Raw genomic sequence first — 15974 nt, forward strand, 5'->3', positions numbered from 1 at the left:
TAGTTGATAGGATGGATAAATTTTGAGGCAGCTTTCATTGTTTGGGATGGGGAGTTAGTTGAAGCTGCACTGGGACAGGGTATGGAGTGTGGACAAGTGTAGCAGTGGTAGGGTGTGTTGGTGTAGTTACATCAGCATATCATGATTGGTGATTAGTGGGGAAATAATAAGGGATATTGAAAACTAGTGTGTCGGTAGCGTACGAAAAGCAGACGTGTTCAATATCAGTGACAAGGAGTGGGAATTTGATGAGATGGTAGAGAATACATGTATGGAAAGGTAAACAGATGCAGAAAGCAAGAGTGAGTGCATGGCACTCAAGTATATATGGGAAGTGATAGAACTTGTGTGGAGCAAATATCAAGGCAACATTGATTTAGGAGAGGACAGGGTGGATCAAGATTTTGTAGGTGTCGAGTACAGTAGAGGGCTGCAGTCCTCTTGTTTGGGTGGTTAATAGTTTTTCTTTTGGATAGTTGGTGGGTGAGGTTTCCATGCTAGCTAGTGGTAGAGCATTAGTCCAAGATAATTTAGTGTTTTACTTAACTGAATAGGACAGTAATAAGTGGTTAGGTAAAAGTCATGGATATGGAAGTTACAGGGGTATCATCTTATAATTATTGTCTGTGCCTTGGAAATGTGTATCTTCAGAAGCCACTGATTACACAAGGAGGAGAACTGGTTAAGGTGGAGTTGGAAAATCATTGGGATTTCTCCAAGTGGCAAGTAGAGGACTAGGTCACCAGTGTCATCAGCATAATGAAGGATGTGGGCTGAAATGGGCATATCAGCAGCATAGAGGATATAAAGGAGAAGAGACAGGACAGAGCCCTGGGGTACACCTGCCCCAGGATAGAAGATATGAGAACTGGTGGTGTTAATAGTGACAAAGAATGGACAGTTAGGTAGGAAGGAACCAATTAGGCAAATGTAGTTAATTGGAAGTGCATATATCTGGAGTTTTAAGAGCTAATTTGTTTACTAGATATTCCACATGTTTGTTCCAATTTAAATTCTTGTCTAGCTATAATCTTAAACAATTCACAGAATCCACCTCTTCTAGATTTTGGTTTTTATGGTTTATTTTAATTTCTGGGATGCTGGCAATAATTATGCTTGCAAAATGTTATATACTGCAGTTGTTGTGTGTTATATCTACTTCAAACATTTAGTATATTACAGCTGATATGCTACTGTTTCATGTTACAATGAGCGTCTCAAAATCTGTTGAATGAATATAAACATTCTTGTATCAAAACAGATTTTAATTTGCCATATACTGTGTCCTTAGAGCTTTTGGTAATTTGTTAAACCAAATGAAACCACTGATGTAAGAGCTTCTGTCTATCAATTTTGATGTTATTTTTTTCTGGAAATAGTTAAATTTTGTCCTGGTGGTGCGATCATGTGCATCACTGCACTTGACACTTTACATTAATTGACTCATAGAAAATGTAACTTTTTTGAATATATACAGAGAGTATATTATGAGGTATTTGTGGTGCACTGACACTTCATGGCATAAATCTCTGAGGCCCTTCCCTTGAGTATGTCTTATGGCCCTTTTATGTAACAACAGTATTCTTTTTAAGAGTATGTCAGCTGCACAGCCCCGTACTTCAATCCCATAATTGAGAAAGGTGTAAATTGTTCCATAACATACTATTTTTAATGTCTGGTTGAGAATGATCTTTGTGAGCTGGTTAAGGAGATAGAAAGTACTACTAACTCCTCTGCATACAAATTCGATATGGTCTGTCTGCCGCAAATTATCATCAGTGTACACACTCAGAAATTTCCAGCTCCCTGTTTCTGTTACTAAGATGTCAGGTACGCTATTTACATTGTTGTGGTGAGAACTGTTGGTTTTAAATGGTAATTGAGATTTCATGATGTTCACATTGAGGTTCTGAGCTTGAAATAGATGTTTCGTTACTTCCTTTATGCTACTGGTAGCAAAAGGGTCCAGCACCTTACATTCTCTACCACAGAATAAGACTGAGGTGTCATCTGCATACTGGTAGCTTATTATATGGATGTTACAGGGTTGTGCAATGTTGCTAACATATTTGAGGAATAGAAGCGGACCAAGGACTGAGACCTGAGGTGTACCTTGTATTACTGTTTCAGTTGTTGACTGAAAGTTCATAATTTTATCATCTCTTTTGTATGATGATATGACTTCAGATTTTTTAGTAGTAATCTATCATTTACTATATCAATTGCTTTTGTGAGGTCTAAAAATATAATTGCCTGCAGTCTGCATCTGCATTTATACTCTGCAAACCACTGTGAAATGTATGACAAAGGGTACGTCCCATTGTACCAGTTATAAGGGTTTCTTGCTGTTCCAGTTACATATGGAGCACAGGAAGAATGATTGTTTGAATTCCTCTGTGCATGCAGTAATGATTCTAATCTTATCCTCATGATCCCTATGTGAGTGATACATAGTGGGTTGTACTATATTCATAGAGTAATCATTTGAAGCCAGTTCTTGAAATTTTGTGAACAGACTTTCTTAGAATACTTTATGTCTATTTTAAAGAGTCTTCCAGACCAGTTCCTTCAGTGTCTCTGTGACACTCTCTCATGGATCAAACAAACCTGTAAACATTCGTGCTGCCCTTCTCTGTATACATTCAGTATCCTCCATCAGTCCGATTTGGTGTGAATCTCACACACTTTAGCAATCTTATACAACCACTCACACAAGTGATTTGTAAGCAATCTCCTTTGTAGACTGACTGCATTCTCCCAGTATTCTACCAATAAACTGAATTCTACCACCTGCTTTACCCATGAATGAGCCTAAGTGATAATTCCATTTCATATCCCTACGAAGGATTACACCAAGGTATTTGTATCAATTGGCCGATTCCAATAGTGACTCATTGATATTATAGTCTTAGGACACTACATTTTTTTCAGTTCGTGAAGTGCATAATTTCTGGGGCACATCTTCTGGTCCAACAGGCCGTTTACTTCACGGAAGAACTGTGTGACTGCCGTTATTGTACTTCGCTCTTTTCTGAGAATCTACACGCAGTTTGAGTTTTGTTACAAATGCATGTGGCAGGGATAGGATAATAATATTGAAATGCAATATCTTACTGAAGGTAGGAATTAGCTATATTTGTCTACAGTCGGAGACATCTTCCTTCAGGTACTGGTTTCTCTATGCTCATTTTTTTGACGGTTGGATAAATGTTTTCTCTAAGGCTGCAGTTAATCAGGTAGGCAAGAGATTTTGAGATTCCTTTTAAGCACACCTCAGTAACTGCACTCGATATGACAGCCCATCCACATTAAATTTTTTTCTTTAGCATGTGCAGGGACATTATCTTCGATACTCCCTTCAGAGAAATCTAGACATATTTCAGTGACATTTCATATTGCTATGACATTTTCATCATTATTTAGTTTCTGAAGAACTTCAAAGTTCAAAAACAGACCATATCAGTTGATTGAGCTTTCCTGGCAGCATATTGTTCTGTAAATAGTATTTTGTGCTTTTCCAGGAAAATCAGATTGTTATACTGCTATGATTAGTATCAGAGCCACCATCAGTGTTCTGCACATTACAGCTAGTGATGAACAAACCAAGATCTACAAAGTCCATGATTCCAACGAGTTGTTGTTCTTGAGAAGCGATCCCAGTTCTCAGTTTTTAGTTCTCGCTTCTCAGAAGCCTAATTTTTTTTTCTACACCATTTTACTTGCTTCTCAAAATCAGTGCACTTGCCATGCAAACTAATCCTGTCTGAATGCCACAAAATGGTTCCAATGGCTCTAAGCACTGTGGGGCTTAACATATGAGGTCATCAGTCCCCTAGACCTAGAACTACTTAAACCTAACTAACCTAAGGACATCACACACATCCATGCCTGAGGCAAGATTCGAACCTGTGACCTAGCAGCAGCGCAGTTCTGGACTGAAGCTCATAGAACCGCTCAGCCACAGCGGCCAGTGGTGAATGCCACAGTTTTGCATCTTGACTATAACTAGTGCTGTATCAAGTGAAACTTAAGTGGCAATTATTAGCACAAAACAAAAACAGTGTTCAGATTATTGGTAAACTATGCTCGTTCTCTTGTGTTTCATTTCCCTCCACAGTAAATGCATCTTCACAGGTACTATACATGAACAAAGGTGAATTACCTGTGAATGCTCATTTGCTCGGGTATAAAGAAGGCTTAACTGAAATTATGCTACATACATGATGCGTAATTTCACAGTGGTGTGCAGATTAAAATGAATGTATGGAAGTATATTGCCAAGTGGCTTTGGAAGAGTTTGTGCGATAGTAACGAGACTACTTATTATTCCCACAAACTAAGCTGACACCCAGCGTTATGGCTCATGGGAGTGACTTGAATGGCATTTCCCATTTACACTCACTCTATCAGCCATCGCACCAAGTGTCAACTTGGTTTTAGGGAATAGTACTATCTCAGCAAAAGCAAAAGACCTAAACACTATTTTTTTAGGAGGGGGCGGGGGGTGGGGGGGGGGGGGGTGGGGGGGGGGTTATGGATGGCAATGAGATTCTGGTGCATGGATAATGTGTGTCTGCTAATTTTTGTAGTTTCATCCGTTCTACCGCTAGATGGCTGTCATGGTAGACCAATACCATTTGCGGCAGATCATCGTGTAATACCCACTTTACACATGTCAAAAACGACTGATAATAGTGCCAAAACATTTCTGGGGTCTGTAGGCTGATTTATGGTTTTCATTACTTTAGTCGAATAAAACATTCTGAAAATTCTTAGAAACGAACAGAACTCTTTGGCATCGTCAACAAGGACTTGAAACGGAACACATTTTTTACCCAATTCTTTTCTGAGGCATCAGTCACCGTCCTATTATACATACAAACATAGCTGAATACACATTTAATCAACTAGAAATAACTTCCAACCGAAACCAATCAAGCATCATTTTGTACCAGATATATGTTGAGCTTGGAGGACGATGCGTTGGCTGTAGCAGCCTTTTTGCTTATATTACAAAGAAAAACAAAGGGGAACCGGTGCATAACTCAACAGATATTGGTTTGCAGACATACTATTATTGGAATTTTCCTTCTAGTTTTGACTGATACCCACAGGCGACAACTCCATGGGACCTGAGGGAGTCTGAGCCCCCTCATAAATTCGTTTGGAGGGAGGGGGGGGGGCAGAGCCCCTCAGCCCCCCCCCCCCCCCCCCCCCAATAATTTAAGAAAATTATTAGTTACATTATGCTTTGTAAAATCACGGAATTATGTTGGTATTTTTTATTTTCCTTGTTTGACGATAGTTACCTTTTAAAATACATTCAGTAATGAGTTAAAACCAATAATTAATATGGTAGTAAGCAGGTTACCTGAAAATGAGTGGTGTGAATCATGTTAGAGTTACGGTGCTGCAAACACACTTAGAATTTGTCCTGGTGTGCGGAACTTCAGGTAATGTTTGGTGCCGGTGTCCAGCACTGCCACCATGGCGACATCAAAGGGACTGGAGCAGAAGTGCCTGGAACCCACCGCCTAGCTTTGCCTTGACGCTTCGAGACATTACGATGCTGCGGCTATATAAAGCCCACTCTGCTGTTGCAGTCATTCAGAGTGGATAGTCTCGTTCAGTGCATGCTGCAGACGTGTTTACTGTTCCAACTTTAGTGTCTAGTGTACTATTTTATATGAGTATATTTTATTCGTTTACTTTAGTCTCTTAGTGTATTGTGAATTAAGTTTGCAATGGTTAATTTGTTACCAAAAAGGTGCGCTTGGAAGCTGATGATACTGCAAGTCAACCTCCAGCAATTATTGTGTCATCAATTGCTCCATCGTCTTTAGGCGAGAACTGTTGACAGCTGAAACCTGGACAATCTGGTAAGGAAAGATCATTTCAGAAGTCTTGGTTGATCAAATATACACGGCTAGAATATGAAGCATCTACCGAAAAAGTTTTTTGCAAAACCTACAAAGAGGCAGATGCTAATAATCTATTACAATTTTCTTCAAAAAAAAGAAGAACCATATACTTCTGTAGGGTTTTCTAGCTCGAAATAGGCTCTGGAAAATTTCTGTCTTCATGAAAATATGTTTATGCATAAAGAAAGTGTTCTGAAACTAAATTCTATCACTAACCAAAGTGTGGCCTCCCGATTGAATGAACGTTAGATAATGATATGAAGAAAGGCCGTTTAGCTCTTGAGACAATTTTTACTACCGTGCAATTTCTGTGCCGACAAGGTCTAGCAATTAGAGGGCACAAAGGTGTAAACTCAATTATTTTTCAGTTGTTGGAACTCCGAAAGAATGACATACCTGAGTTTGGGGTATAAGTGGATGTCCCACAATGTTCAAAACGAGATCATTGATTTACTAGGAAAATCTGTGTTGAGAAAAGTATTGGCTTCAATCAAGAAGACTGAACGTTTTTCTGTTATTGTTGATGAAGCAAATGATTCTTCCATCCACGAACAAGTGTCATTTTGTATTCGTACTGTCGATGATTCCTTAACCATCAACAAAGATTTTGTTGGCTTATACGAGACCCCCAACACTGAATCACAAACTCTGTTTAGTATTTTAAAATACGTTTTTGCTCGTCTTGATTTGTCAATGGATAACTTAAGGGGACAGTGTTATGATGGTGCCTCAAATATGAGAGGTAAGTTCAAAGGACTAAAAAAGTTAGTTTTGGATATATAACCAAAAGCACGTTATGTGCACTGCACTGGTCACAGTTTAGATTTTGCAGTTGTAGATGGTCTCCTCCATCTTGTGTCTATGAGGGATGTTATGGCTTTAGACGAGGACTTAATAAACACCGCAAGGGAATCCAACAAAAGGATGGTACTTTTCAGAAGCATAAGCTGTGAGAGCGCCAATGACCAAGTTGGTCTACGACCCCTTTGCATGACTCGATGGACTATGAGAGCTTCTAGTATCTTGAGAATACTGAAAAACTTTGAAGAACTTCTAGAGGTTTTTGAAACATTTTCTGCAGAGGACAAAACAGAGGCAAGGTACAAATGTGCAGGCTGTCTTAAGTCAATGTTACAATTCAAAACTTATTTACGTCTTTATTGCCATGCAATGAAGCCAGTAGAGGATATCAATGAAAAAAATTCAGTGCCCTCATCTAATCTGGCTGCTGTTGCTGATCTGGAAAAAAACATATGAGGGCTTGATTTGTATATTGAATGTAAGGCGTGGTAGTTTTGAACACTTTTGCGAATTGTGTTTAAAAGAAAAACCTTCACAAGTTGATGATCCTTTGTGTTGTGACTTGGCAAGACAGCCAAGCCACTAGGAGGTGAAGCCGAAAGGCACGCGTTTAAGCTCACGCAGGCTGGCGTGAGGTCTGGAACAGTTAAAGGATTTGAGTCTAACAAATAAAGTATGTAGCTGTTGGAATACTTAACTTTAATCCATAATTGGTGAACATCGGTCTGACGGTACAAGCATCACAAGATAAATAGCAAATGATAATGGCGCCTTGCTAGGTCGTAGCAAATATGTAGCTGAAGGCTATGCTAACTATCGTCTCGGCAAATGAGAGCGTAATTTGTCAGTGAACCATCGCTAGCAAAGTCGGCTGTACAACTGGGGCGAGTGCTTGGAAGTCTCTCTAGACCTGCCGTGTGGAGGTGCTCGGTCTGCAATCACTGACAGTGGCGACACGCGGGTCCGACGTATACTAACGGACCGCGGCCGATTTAAAGGCTACCACCTAGCAAGTGTGGTGTCTGGCGGTGACAGCACATTCCTCCCCCGCAAATCGGCGTACGGTTGTGTTATAAGGCTTCCTCCCACCGTGGGGAGGACCCCATGTTGACGTATGCGACGAGGTGGGGAGCCTAACAACAGGCGAGGCTGTGCCACCCGCACCCTGCCATTCGGTCCGAGGGGAGCTAGGAAACGCCTGAAAACCTAGTCCAGGGTGCACACCAACATGCGGTGTATGCACCCGTAAAGAGACAGGAGGGGCCGAAGGGTCGACCTCCGTTGGGTCGTGGCACCCGACGGGCGAAGACGCCATGTGGTCCAGAGCGGGCAAGAGTTCCATGTCGGAGGTCAGCTGGTCCTGGGAAGCGATCGGCGGCGCGTGACCCAGGGAGGCGCCCGGTGGTTACAGCGACGCGTCCACTGTGGGAGTCGCCGACGGGAGAACAGGCGGCGGCGGCGCGTCGCCATGGGGCAATATGGAAGGCAGCGTCGGGAACACCTGGGGCTGAGGCGAGCCAGTAGATGGGTCCCCAGGGCGCTGACCGGACGGCACCGTCACTGAAAGCAGATGGGGAGCGGCAGAACCCGTGCGACGACAGAGGCGCAACTGATTGAGATGCCGACGCACCTCACCAGAGGCCCCCAAGACCAGATACATAGCGCGGCCGAGGCAGCGAAGAATGCGCCCTTCGAGCCAACACCGTGAACCTCGATAGTTGCGGTAGTAGACAACGTCGCCTGGAGCAAAAGCAGGCGTCTGCCGCTGCACAGGAACCTGATGCGGCAGATGTAGCAAAGACATCAAGGTTTGATGAGGGCGACCGTGGAGCAACTCAGCCGGCGAGCGGCCATCTCGGGGCTGAGAGCGATACGAGGACAAAAAGAGCAATAACGCGTCCCCCCGAGAATGCGACTCTTTCAACTTCAACATCTGTGACTTGAAAGTCCTGACCAATCGCTCAGCGGCACCGCTTGACTGAGGCGAAAACGGCGCGGATGTCAGATGTTGAATACCATTGGCCTTGCAGAATGACTGAAATTCTGCGGACATGAATTGTGGGCCATTGTCGGAAACAATAGTCTGTGGAAGACCTTCAATACAAAAGATAGCGGATAACGCTTGGATGGTGGCAGAAGACATCGTGGAAGACATCCGGACAACAAAAGGAAAATTACTGAATGAATCGACCAGAACCAACCATCGAGCATTCCAGAATGGACCAGCAAAATCGATGTGTAAGCGTTGCCAAGGGGAAGTGGCTTTTGGCCATGCAAAGAATTTCCGCGGTGGTGCGGATTGTTGTTCGGCACACGCCATGCAAGAAGAGCACATATTCGTAATCGCGGCATCGATTCCGAACCAAGTACAGTGTTGACGAGCAAGTTGTTTCGTTCTCACTATACCCCAATGTCCTTGGTGGAGAAGCCGTAAGACAGAGGACTGTAACGAACGTGGAACCACGACCCTGGACTGATCATTATCAGAACATAACAACAAAACACCACGTCGTACAAAAAGTCTCTCCTTGTGAGCAAAAAATCGGCGAACCAACGGATCCTCGATCCGTGACTTTGACAAGGGCCACTGCGTAGCAACAAAACGCAAAACGGTAGCAAGGACAGGGTCAGCAGCTGTGACTGTAGCTACACGACGAAAATCAATCGGAAACGATTCGACCACGTCATCGGTTTCCGCATCAATGAACATCCAAGCAAGTTCGGAGGAATTGAATGCTCTATCCTCGGCAACGGGCAAACGGGACAACGCATCAGTGTTTCTGTGCTGAGCAGTGGACCGATACAAGATATCGTAGCGGTACTGCGAGAGGAAAATAGACCAGCGAATGAATTTCTGCGCTGTACGTGGAGGTACAGGCTTGTACGGATGAAAAAGCGATGTCAAACGTTTGTAGTCTGTGCTTATGGTAAAGTGACGACCATACAAGAAGTCATGAAACTTTGTAACACCAAATACGAGAGGCAATGCTTCTTTCTCGATCTGTGAATAATTTCTTTGTGCAGACGAGAGCAATTTGGACGCAAAGGCAATAGGGCGATCGTGCGAACCATCTTTGTGCGCAAGCACAGCACCGATCCCGAAATCCGATGCATCCACCATCAACAAAAGGGGTTTCTGGGGATCGAATGGCGTAAGGCAAGTATTGGAAAGCAACGCCGATTTCAACTGGCGAAAGGCGCGTTCGCATTCCGTCGTCCAGACGAACGGAACACCTTGACGGCGTAAGCGATGAAGCGGAGCTGAAATGGAAGAGGCGTGGCGCAGATATTTATGGTAGTAATATATTTTTCCCAGCACACTCTGTAGCTGCTTCAAATTCTGCGGCGAAGGCAAGTCATGTATGGCACGGAGGTGCTCTGGACTGGGATGTATTCCTTGGGCATTGAGTACATGGCCTAGATAGGGTAAGTCCCAAGCAAAAAACACACATTTGTCCTTCCGCTAGCGAAGACCATTTTGTCGCAAGACCTGAAATAATGTTCTGAGATTGGCGAAATGCTCTTCTTCCGTCTTTCTGGAGATCACAATATCGTCCAGATAGTTTGCTGCAGTAGGGACCGACGCACAAACAGTTTGTAAATATTGCTGAAACAATGCAGGGGTGGATGCACACCCGAATGGCAGTCGTTTGAATCGGTACAAACCAAGATGCATGTTAACCACCAAAACGTGCTGGGATTCTTCGTCCACCGGTATTTGCAAGTACGCATCTGCTAGGTCCAACTTCGAAAAATATTTACCCGGGCACAGTTTGTCAAAAAGATCTTCCGGGCGGGGTAAAGGAAAAGTTGCAGTCACTAGTTGTGGATTCACTGTTGCCTTGAAGTCCACACAAAGTCTCAATTTTCCAGAAGGTTTTTGCAAAATTACTAAGGATGATGCCCAGAGAGAAGCCTGCACACGTTCAATTACACCTTGTGATTCCAAATCGTTTAATGTTCTGGCGACCTCATCACGCAATGTGTGGGGAACATTGCGTGCTCCGAAAAATTTCGGTTGCGCGTTTACTTTCAGTTCCAAATGTGCTTCATAGTTCTTAGCGCAACCAAGGCCCGGTGCAAAAATGTCTTCAAATTCTTCACATAGACGAGAAACACTGGCTGAAGGCACAGTCTGGTTCACTGATAGGACCTGATTTACTATAGACAAGTTAAACAACTGAAACAAATCCAAACCAAACAAGTTCACTGCAGAAGAAGAACGAAGGACGTACAATGACACAAGTTTTGTTTGTCCCTTGTATGTTGCAAGAAGGCTGCACTGTCCTAACACAGGGAGCCCGTGACCTGAATATGTAGTTAGCTTAACATTTGCGGCACGCAACAGAGGTGTGCCCAGCTGTTTGTACGTGTCGTGATTGATCAGTGAAACGGCAGCTCCGGTATCGAGCTGGAATGCTATCACTTTGCCGTTTATGTCCAAATCTACAAAAAGTTTATTGTCCTGCTGACGACAAGAGCGACTGTCTCGTGCAACGTGAACTGACACTGGTACAGAATCACTTGCGACTTGACGTGATTTCCGGCGATGTCGACACACACTGTTGGTGGGACGAACACAGTCACTGTTAGAGAGAGTAGCACTGGGCGGAGTGGCATGAACTACACGAATTTCCATGGGCGACGGTTCACGAGCCTGAATATCCTTGGTTCGATTCCGATTCCGGCGCGAAGCAAAGGGCCTGGAATGGTTGTGAGCGTCCAATCGGAGCTTTTTCTGGCAAACACTTTGAACATGTCCTTTTTTATTACAGAAAAAGCAAATAGCCTGGTGTGACGGGCAATTCTCACGCGAATGTCTAGTAGCACACCGCGGGCATGATTTGAGCACTGCATTTGCTTGCTGGCGCGGCACACGTGGCGGAGAGCTTGGCGGCAGCTGCGCGGACGGGCGCCAGGGCTGTTTACTGTTCCGTGTAGCTCGCCCGGCGGGCCGGTTAACCTGACACATGGGTGGCGAGGTTTCAAATGATTCCTGTGCAAAGTCAAGTGTGTCTTGCCGATCCAATATGTCCATCACTTGTTGAAGGGAGGGATTGACTAGTTTTAAAATCTGTTCCCGTATACGAACATCAGAAACGTTATGTGCAATTGCATCACGTACCACAGTATCTGAGTAAGAGAGTCCGCATTCACACTCAAAAGCACAATCCCTAGTAAGGCCTTGCAAAGTTGCAACCCACTCCCGATTAGTTTGACCGGCCGTACGTTTTGTACGAAAGAATGTACACCATTTGGCAACTACATTGACTGATTCTTTGAAATATGCATCTAATGCAGACAAAATTTCGTCATAGGACAGAGTTGCTACATCGTGTCGGGGAAATAATTTCACTATCACACGGTACATCTGGACGCCTACGGCGGAAAGGAGAAAAGGCTGCCGCTCATTACCTTGAATTCTGTTGGCGGCGAGATGGAATCCAAATTGGCGTGACCACTCCGTCCAGCTTTCCAGTGCCGCATCAAAAGGACTAAAAGGTGGTGCAACTGTGTGTTGTGGCTGCGTGAGCGGTGAAGCGGCGCCTGCCGCATCGTTTTGCATTGCACGTTGACCCTGGACGAGCTGTCCAAGTGCATCCAATGAGGCCTGCGTCTGTTGATTCTGCAAGCGATAAAATTCGGACAGTACATCTGGAGATTGTGGCGAAGCCATGACACAAGTAATTTAGGCAAGATCAAAACGAATGCAAAATCCTCATCGTCATTTGTTGTGACTTGGCAAGACAGCCAAGCCACTAGGAGGTGAAGCTGAAAGGCACACGTTTAAGCTCACGCAGGCTGGCGTGAGGTCTGGAACAGTTAAAGGATTTGAGTCTAGCAAATAAAGTATGTAGCTGTTGGAACACTTAACTTTAATCCATAATTGGTGAACATCGGTCTGATGATACATGCATCACAAGATAAATAGCAAATGATAATGGCGCCTTGCTAGGTCGTAGCAAATACGTAGCTGAAGGCTATGCTAACTATCGTCTCGGCAAATGAGAGCGTAATTTGTCAGTGAACCATCGCTAGCAAAGTCGGCTGTACAACTGGGGTGAGTGCTTGGAAGTCTCTCTAGACCTGCCGTGTGGCGGCGCTCGGTCTGCAATCACTGACAGTGGCGACACTCGGGTCCAACGTATACTAACGGACCGCGGCCGATTTAAAGGCTACCACCTAGAAAGTGTGGTGTCTGGCGGTGACACCACACTTTGCTTCCTCGGAATCGAGGTACGCCAAAGAAGAATGAAAACAAAGAAGCCAGCACACCACACACTTTCAAAATCCCAAAAAATACTACAAAGCTATTTACATTGAAGTTTGTGAAATGGTGCAATCTTGCATTACTGAGCGGTTTGCTTCAACTGGACTCACACAGGTCACTGCAGTTGAACAAGAGTGCTTCTTTTAGTAAACAGGGGTGAAACAAATTTGGAAAAATCAACTGAGTTTTTCAAAAATGACTCAGACATTGAGAGATTGTGCTTACACTTGAATATGTTAGCCGATATCACTAATAAAAAACAACTGGTCTTAAAAAACATTACATAAAAGCCTGCAGTTGGAGAAATGTTATGTGAAGTAGTGATGTATTAAGCTTCTCCAAGTAGTTCCAATCACAACAGCAACAGCAAAATGGTCATTTAGCACCCTCAGATGTCTGAAGTCATATCTCCAATCAGCAATGGGACAGAAGTGATTGAACAACTTGGGTGTTCTTCATCCCCACCGAGATGTTTTGGATGAATTGGATATCCGACCAGTCATCCATGACTTCATATTCAGTAATCCAGTCAGACGGTCGACATTTGCACCTTTCTTAAGACACTCGAGCCCTAATAATGGTATTTTAGTCAATATTAAAATTCTTTATAAAATAGAGAATTAAATACATACATTTGTTAAATTTTCAATTTCGAAATATTAGTACTAGTTTAGTACTGTATTACTATGTTACTGCATTAGTTATTTTTAAATACTTAAATATTGTTAGGGTGTAAGACCCAATTAAAATCCGCTATTTACACACTTTTTGACTGAAATATTAGGCATGCTGTATTAACTGAATTAAAGCATTAACTCTGAGATATTGTTTTTATTTAATGAACCCTGAGCCTTATTCAAAGTAAGCTTAAATTAGCTATTTCACTTATTAAACAAAGTGCTATTAATATGTTTCAACAATATTTTGTGTTTTATTCGTTTTTATTTATTTATTTGTTTTGATCATCTGAATCATACATTGTACAGAAATGCGCATCATGATATAGGACATGTCATTTGATACATATTAGGCATTTATAAGGAGAGGTACATGTCTATGAATCAATAAAATGATTACATGTTTATATCATATGTGTAATGTACTTAGGTCTTATATTTATTCTGCACCAGAATTTAGCATTTATACCAATAAAACTTACATTCAGTTATTTTACATATGGTCAATAGTTTGGGATCAATTATGTCTATGAATCTATAAAATGACTACATATTTATATCACATGTGTACTGTACTTAGGTCTTATATTTATTCTGTACCAGACTTTAGCATTTATACCAATAAAAGTTACATTCAGTTATGTTACATAAGTTCAATAGTTTGGGATCCATTATCTGATGTTTTTGTTGAGCAGTTCCTTATAGCAGGTTGTTTTTGAGGAATTCCGGTATGCTGTAGAGGCAGTGTTTAATTAGGAGTGACCACATTTTACTTTAAAACCCTTAACTTGTGTAATGTTCTTCACTGCTATTGGGAGATGGTTGTAGAGTTTTATTCCCATATATTTGACACCTTTGCTGATTAGTTTTGTAGAATGGGGAATCACTAGTAGAGAGTTCTTTGACCTTGTATCATCATGGTGTCAGTTTGAGTTTATGTCTAAGTTGCTAATACTTTTCTTAGTGAAACATAATAGGTCCAGTATGTACTGACATGGGAGGGGTAATATGTTCAGGTTCTGGAACAGTGCTTTACAAGATTCCTCCTTCTGTTTGAATAATATTATTCTAACTACTTTTTTTTTTTTTGGAGTTTAAACAGCCTCACTGCTTCTGCACTGTGGCCCCAAAACATAATTCTGTAGCTTAATATAGAGTGGAAAAGAGCATAGTACATTGATGTGAGGGTGCTATTATTAACAATATTCCTTGTTTGTCTAATCATGAAACATACTTTACTTCCCGCGTCCGGCCATCCTGATTTAGGTTTTCCGTGATTTCCCTAAATCACTCCAGGCAAATGCCGGGATGGTTCCTCTGAAAGGGCACGGCCGACTTCCTTCCCCATCCTTCCCTAATCCAATGAGACTGATGACCACGCTGTCTGGTCTCCTTCCCCAAAACCAACCAACCATACATTACTCAGAATGAGATTTTTGCTCTGCAGCGGAGTGTGCACTGATATGAAACTTCATGGTAGATTAAAACTGTGTGCCGGAACGAGACTCCGCAGTATCCTTTCTTTCAGGAGTGCTAGTTCTGCAGGGTTTGTAGGAAAGCTTCTGTAAAGTTTGGAAGGTAGGAGACGAGATACTGGCAGAAGTGAAGCTGCGAGGACGGGGTGTGAGTCGTGCTTGGGTAGCTCAGTTGGTAGAGCACTTGCCCGCTAAAGGCAAAGGTCCCGAGTTCGAGTCTCAGTCTGGCACACAGTTTCAATCTGCCAGGAAGTTTCATACTTTACTCAGTTTGGTGCAGGTTATATCAATATGGCTTTTCCCTGTAAGTGTGTCAGTAATGGTAACCCTGCCTGCCCTGATGGCTGTGCGGTCTAATGCACGGCTTTCCAGGTGGGAAGGAGCGCTGGTCCCCGGCACGAATCCGCCTGGCGGATTTGTGTCAAGGTCCAGTGAGCCGGCCAGTCTGTGGATGGTTTTTAGGTGGTTTTTGTTGTGGCGTAGCAAGACAGCCATGCCACGGAAGTAGCCGGAAGGCACGCGTTTAGCTCACGCAGGCAAGAGATAGGTCTGTAACAGGATACGTAATGAATGCTATAAAGAAAAGTATGTAGCTGCTGGAATACTTAACTTTAATCCATCCTTGTGGTACATCGCTATTGACGATATAAGCGAGACTCCATAGATACATGCAATGTTACTAATGGCGCCTTGCTAGGTCGTAGCCATTGACTTAGCTGAAGGCTATTCTAACTATCTGCTCTGCAAATGAGTGAGGCTTTGTCAGTGTGCATCGCTAGCTACGTCGTCCGTATAACTGGGGCGAGTGCTAGTACGTCTCTCTAGACCT

Source organism: Schistocerca americana, chromosome 9, assembly GCF_021461395.2.
Source record: "Schistocerca americana isolate TAMUIC-IGC-003095 chromosome 9, iqSchAmer2.1, whole genome shotgun sequence".
Lineage (NCBI taxonomy): Eukaryota > Metazoa > Arthropoda > Insecta > Orthoptera > Acrididae > Schistocerca > Schistocerca americana.